Below are 7209 nucleotides of genomic sequence, written 5' to 3' on the forward strand. Positions count from 1 at the left end.
AATGATATACGAAAATTAAAATTTCAGTAATATAATTAAAACGTGAGGGAGCTCTTAAGGGAAAGCGAGAAAGTGACGAATAATTAGGAAGGCAAAGATGCGAATATTAGCAAAACAATATTATGAATTATAATTATTTTCATCAACGCAGCAGGATTGCATTAATTGCCAAATGGGGTTTGAATATATTAGGTATTTATTGTTAGGTTTCAATCATTCTTCTGCTTACGTTAAAGTTCTATAAACTTATCTTCGTTCTTTAATTAGATTTCCATCGTCTGGGTTAAGAAAGGTCAGTATTAATAATCTCATATTTCACACTGTCAAATGCGTTTAATTTTGTTCCATAAAAAATAGATTTCCGACCTCCTTCGAGACCATCGAACTTTCAGTTAGCTGATTACTTTGACACAGCCATGAGTACTTCATGTACATCGTCACCGATCGCATTATCTCTATAGCCCTTATTTACTCACTCTCATCCCAAGCCCGATGCTCTTCATCATTCCCAACTAGAGTGATTATTTTTAGTGCAGCTGAAGGTCATGATAAATGACACCAAAAGTATCAAAATACAAACAAAAATTATGTACACATCGAAAAATAAGATTGCACCACATTCCGATATGTTTCGTTGTATGCTCTAAATAAATAAACTATTCTCCATTATTACATTTGCGATTTTTGTGTTGTTTAGATCTTAAATTGAATTTGATATAGTTTTTAATCAATACAGCTCATGATCAATTTATGACCAATCAGGTGTGTGCACATTTTCTTCAAATGAGGTACATCACTTTTCTTTCTGTAACATTTATTTTGTTTAGTGCACTTAGCTAACCCAAACCAAACTAGGAGTCCCGCTGCGCCGAAGGAGATGATCCTTGGAACACTCGTTGCTTGAGGCAGCTGGCGCTAAGTGCTCTAGATTCGAGGGCGTTAGATTTAGTGCCTGCACCAGGAGACATATGCAGATTATGCTAAACGAACGCACAACCAGACACCCACAGAATGCTGGAATGGTGGAAATGCCCGGCCAGCCAGTGCAAGTTTTATGAGCCTGTGTACAAGGAAAACCTTTTCCAGACCAAATGCCGAGGTCTCGGGCACGCCCTTCACCTTGAAGGCCCCAAAAACACGGCTGTCAGCGTCTTATTGAGCGTACATAAGCGCATTAGCCGCGGTCGCATCCATGAGATACTCAAACACGACCTACTCGTACTAGCGCTGTGCAGTTTTGCGGCAGCCGCTTTGGTCTGTGCAACAAGACCCAAAAATTGAAAAAACTGAGACTAATTCTGGGACAGGAAGGGGCATGCACTGGAAATAAAGAAGGTTAGCCAAAGAAGAAATACAAATATTGAATTTAGTGGTGTAAACATGATTTTATTTTACAAAACTGCTATAACATTTTTAATCATTTCGCACAATTTTATCAAAATAAATTTAGTTTTACTTATCTTAAACTTCTTAAAATTTGTTACTAGTATTGATGCTAACCTTCTCAGTCTTTGAGTTTAATTTTTCACTACAAAAAGGATTTTCCAGTGCAGAGTAGAAAGAGCGGGCGAGTAAAGGATAATTACCGAAGAAAGAGTGAAACATATGGCGTAGCCCGGAGTCAGAGGCGGTCCCTAAAAGTAGACAGGGGTTGCCATATGGCCCTGTGCCGGTCTCCCTGCTTTTTTTTCCCTAACGATTCATTCCGATCTGAACCGATCCGATGCGATCCCTACAGCCGGCACAGAGTTTTCCTATTCGCTTCGCTTTGGAGTCATCTCCTGGGAGTCGTCAGTCAGTCAGCTGACTCCTTGAATCTTTCACGATCTCGTTTGATGTGGGCCCAACCCTAAATGCAGATTGATAAATAGTTTCTTGTGTTACTGGCTCTGTTTTTTCTTTGATTTTTTATGGGTTCGGTCTTCGGTGAGGCATCAAATTATGGGGCAAGAACTTGTTAGATCGATACAAGCAAAGTGTTTAGTCATTTCCGATAAACAAGATCAGCTTGACCGGGCTATCTAGTTAAGAGCAATTTTGTAGGAAGATTTTGTTTGGGTTTTGTTGTTTGTAGATATCGAAGATGGGCTACCAGATGGCATGTTATAGGTGTGAATATCATCTAAGAAGAGACCTACATTTCTACGATAGGTATCTTTATGGATTCAGTATAGTAAAAAAAACAGTTGTCGGTTCATTTTATGTGCCTTTTTTGTGTTTTGGTTTTACTATATGACTTTTTATTTGCACCGAATGCTGTTTTTATGGCTTATACATAGAAAAGGAATTTTGTTAAAGTTCTGATAAAGACTTATATACGCCAATCTTTATGGATATCATTACGAATACCAGATGGACTCAGAAATTAAATATAGATTTTAACACTTCTAGAAAACCTGATAGCTTTTTTACACTTGGCTGCAAAGTTGTGAATATACGTTCGGACCTAATAAAAATGGAATCGGAAATTGGTAAAATTTCGTTGATACCAGATCGATCATATGGATCGAAATTCTGTCAGTTCTGTCCAGATATTTCTCCTATTCAGACGGCTCGTTGACAGCATCGATTGTTGGCAAACGATCCTAAGCCGATTATGTTGCAGCTTCGGTTGAGCTATCCCTTCAACCTCTTTGAAGGCCGTCACATGTTGCAGAGGATCTAATAGGATTTACGACCTATTCGCAGAAGGGCGGGCACTTGAAGAGCTCCTCTCCTCATTCAGGCCAACTGTTGTTGACACAACACGAAATTTGAGACCCAAAAAAGTTGAATGGAATATCTTTGGGCTTAAGTAGAACAAAAAGTAAAGTACATCAGTTAGATGGAAAAAAGTGCTATACAAATAAGTAGTTCCTTATAAAATCTATCGAGAGGCTTCTGTTTTCCGTTAAACCAAATCGATACGCTATTTAATGTCTCTGATTTCAAAGGACTTGTACATGAAGTTAAAGTTTGGAATACATGTCTTTATTTATTAACATTCTAAAATTTTTTAAAATACTTTGTTTAATGTCATTCATAGATGTCTACGTATCACAATAATACAAATTAAATTTAAAAATTACTCTTGAAAACAATATAATTTCTGTTCTCTAGAGATATATTTTCGCAAGCTTATTTCTGTCAGTTCATGGAACCACTTTGACTGATTCAATCACGTCCAACTCATTAGTTAAACATCGGTTTGTACTTGTCAAACAATTTCAAGCTTATCGTTTCGAATTCGTCAATGACAAATTGGCAACTGACGAAGTTCTCGATTTGGTTTTGGTTTCATTTTGTTTCATCTGCGTTTTGTGGCCAACAAAATTTGATAATCCGAAAACCAATTCAATTTGGCTATTGTTTCGCCATTGACCATTTTGAGAGAAAACCCACTGCCAAAATATATACAATAACCGAGATGCGAGTGTCAAAATGTTGGGGCGCCGACAACTCAGAAATGTGTCAAATCGATAATTGGCAAAACGTCAGTATATCCTTGTTTCGATTTGGGAGGCGAATGGGAGCAGTACCGAAAATCACAGGACTCTTAAGGATGGAAAATCAAGGCAACAGTTGACAGCACTTAAAAAGCAGCACTGGTCATTTCTGGAGTGACCAGGAAACACTGAGGAAAGGTTGAAGGACTACAAATCGAGTTATGTGAGGTGGTACTTAAGTGTCCTTTTCGAGCGATGTCTATGTGTACGCTCTAAATTTTGTCTCCGCTCTCGAGGATCTACTTAATTTGTCTACTTCTGAAGGTTTTGGAAAGTAGGCGACAGGCACGCACTCCTTGCACAAATGAAAGTAAATCCTTGGCCTAAGCCTGTAGAACTGTCGTGGTGTGTGTGTGTGCGTGTGGGATAATCTGCATTTGAATAAGAGCATTTTAGTGTTTTTTCAACTATATGTGTCCCCCACTCGGGCTCCGTCCGTTTGAGTGTGTGAGAGAGTGTGTGCTAGTGTGCGTTGGCCCCTGTCTGTGAGACACACCCATGTGTTGGCAGGCCATCAGCCTTTTTGCTGTTTTCCTTTTTTTCTGTCTTGTGCGGGATACTCTGCAAAAGGCAAGAGCTCCATCACTATACACTTTTCGCAGTTTAAAAAATGATTTAAAATCGTAGTACATTTTAAAACATGTATGAAATTATATCTATTTACTACAATATAAAAGGGAGAAATATCTAAAGAAATATTAGTAAATTATTCAAAATTATAAAGATAGTATAATTTAAAAATTCAATATCCTCGGTAATAGTCCTTATATACCGTAAAATATTCAAGCTATCTACATTTTTCAGAGCATTACAATTTCTCTAATCAAATTTGGAAACTTTCTTTTTGTAGTCGTGGCTCCTCTATAATTTGAGTTTGTGCATTTGTCCTCACTCAAGTAATCTTTTTTCCGACCATTTGTTTGGGCAGTTGTCTCTGCCGTTTGCCAAAAGTTCTGCCCAAACATAACCGGAGGACCAGAACCGGGTGTCCTTTGCCCATTTCCCATTTTCTCTGCTTTAAAATAATCGATTTTCTGCGTAATTCTTTGTGTGTGTCTCCCAGTTGGGAACAAACTCAATCGGAGATTTTTTTTGTCATGCGAATGGGATTTGACAATGTGGGAAATTAATATAATTTGCCTGATTTGCCACTGTCTGAAGTTTTCACTGTCTGCGACGAGATTGGAAACGGTCTTCTGCGAAATCAAAATCAATTTTAACGATTCCTGGTGTCAGCTCTCCCCAAAAAAAAAAAAAAAAAAAAAAATACAGCGAAAGAAAACTTCTGTCAACTGTTTGTTGCTATGATAAGAGAAGAATGGTGGGACTTACTTTTCTCCCCTCGGAACAGAAGATTAAACTAATTGATAAAAATGTTGCACGTTGCCGGGACGGAACGCAACGTAACGGAATGGGGATTTTGCGGGTGTGTTGGGAGTTTGTTTTTCAGTGAGTTGTGCTTTTGTAATTAATGCAAAGTAGAATACAACGTGTAGGTCGCAATTTGTTGTGTGCCTGGGTCACACTTCCCATTCCAATCCCCCTCCTTTCCCTTTCAAGCCCCAATCCCTGGCAACGCCGCATGTCTTGACTTTTAAATCCAAATGTATTAAATTTCTCCCCAACTGAAAAGTAGAGTCATGGCCACGGCTCTTTACATTGTTGGCTTCCGCTGAAAGCGATGATGATGGCAATAGTAATGATGTTGGTGGCACAGGTAAAGTGCCATTGGCATTGCCATAAATGTGCCATACACGGCGGTAGTGCCCGCCCTGCTCCACTGATGCTTTGGCATCTGGCATGGCAGCAATTATTCAACAAAAGCTACTGACAATTATGGCACACCAGCCATACATACCACCAAAGAATGCCGTATCCTTCCGCTGCCTTCCGCTGCCTGCCCCTCCAAACCCTCCTCACATTACCCATCCGAAACATAGCTCGAATGATGGTGCCGGGTGGATTTCAAAAGTTGTAAGTTTATGAAGGTTGCGCAGCTATAAGGAATGCGACCTTGGCTTGAGATAAGGTATGTACTATATGGTCTGCGGTTGCCACAGATTTATTCTTCAGGTTACCAGGGCAAATATTATGGCGACACGTTAGCAAGTTCTTATATGTTAATCTAAAAAAGCAGGTATTTCAATATGGGCAAAAGAAAAGAGTTGAAAAATATATGTTAGAAAAAGAACTTTTTATTTACTTGTATAGGTTATTTTTTATTTTTTTTGTTTTCATTTCCTGGTAATTTGAACAGCTTAAAAACTTAAATAAATGTCCCACAATCATTAAACTTGTATTTTCTTCAATGTACTTTTTCCAGCTGCTTCTATTGGAGGAGTTCTCAGCCTTCATTAGTATTTGATCAGACTATAAAATCATGCCGTGTCTCCATGCGGGTTCTTCCAAGATATTTCATTCGATAATTAAGTGTAACATTTTTTTTTATCCTATGCATGCTGGTAGCACTGAGAACTGCTCACACGGCCCTCGTAGCGAAAGAGAGAGAGGGCGAAATGTTGTGCGAAAGAGAGGGCGCAATATTCAAACACACACCTGGCAGTTAGATTTAGATGGTAAGACCAGAGGAACAACCACGTGTCTGGATGTGGGTAGGTAGGATGTGGAGCCCAGCTGGCACATATACATATCCCCCTAAGCCCCGCCTCTGGTGGAATTCCACCGCCCCCTTAACCCATTCTGGCCCTTTCCCCAGATTGTCTGCGTATGCAAAAATATAATTTAACACACATTTGCGCAATTAGATTCATTCGTGCAGGATGAGTGGAAACGGTGGAAAAGGGGCTTGGAATACGAGAAGGACTCCACTGACATACAAATGAATATCTATGAGAGTGCCCGGGATATCTACAGCTAAATTCAGAGATATAGATACAATTTCATTTTGCCAGAGAAATGGATTTTTTAGATTACTTGGGCTAGTAACTGGTATTATGAAAAAGTTGTATAGAAAGTTATTATGCTTGACAAATAGTACACTGAATCATTTACATTCATTTAGTTTTTTCGTTTACAGTATTAAATATTTCCCCATTTTGTATGTATCTGTATTAATAAACTTAATATTTTCCTAACTTTTTAACTTGGGGTGTGCGTGAAATATACAGGAGTGCGAGTATGTGCGATTGCATGTGTGTAAATGTCACAATTTGAATACATAAAATGCAAATAACGACACCGACAGGACCCAGGCAAGGACTTCTAGTCCACCATGCCCATTTGCCGCCACTCCTTTGCAGATTCCTTGGCTAAAAAAGGAATATAAATTGCTTCCAATGCAGAGACATCTATTAAAAGGACATAAAAAAGCATAAAAGCGGAAATGATGTATGGAAAGCAGGCGCCCACCACCCCTTTGCCAATTTAGCGAAAAGGAAAGTAGAAAGTAGAATTGTACCCAAAAGGAGGCGACCTGTTGCCCCACATATTTTTGGCAGTGCTAATTTAAGCAATGCAGGTAAAGTCGGCTCCTCCTCCTTTCCGCAAAAATAATAAAATTTACACACTTGCAAATGCTGCTTGCTAGTCCCTGGATTTCCTTCCTTCCCTACTTTTTATTTATTTTATTTTTTTTTTTTTGGGTCCTTCTGCATGAAATATGCTTGGGCAGAAAATGCTTACAAGTGTAAACCACAGCCTGGGCACATGTAGACCTGTCAAGGTTTTCCTGTGGAAAGCCGGGGGAAAAGTGCAGGGCTGGAGC

General features: G+C 39.0%; 1 long non-coding RNA gene across 1 annotated transcript; it reads left to right on the forward strand.

The window, feature by feature from the left end:
- Positions 1-215: 215 nt before the first annotated feature.
- On the forward strand, positions 216-649 carry lncRNA:CR46213 (long non-coding RNA:CR46213). The gene is made up of 2 exons (NR_133242.1): positions 216-292; positions 358-649. It is a non-coding gene; the product is annotated as a long non-coding RNA:CR46213 (long non-coding RNA).
- The last annotated feature ends 6560 nt before the right edge of the window (positions 650-7209 follow it).

Source organism: Drosophila melanogaster, chromosome 3L (genome assembly GCF_000001215.4).
Source record: "Drosophila melanogaster chromosome 3L".
In the NCBI taxonomy this organism is placed as follows: Eukaryota; Metazoa; Arthropoda; class Insecta; order Diptera; family Drosophilidae; genus Drosophila; species Drosophila melanogaster.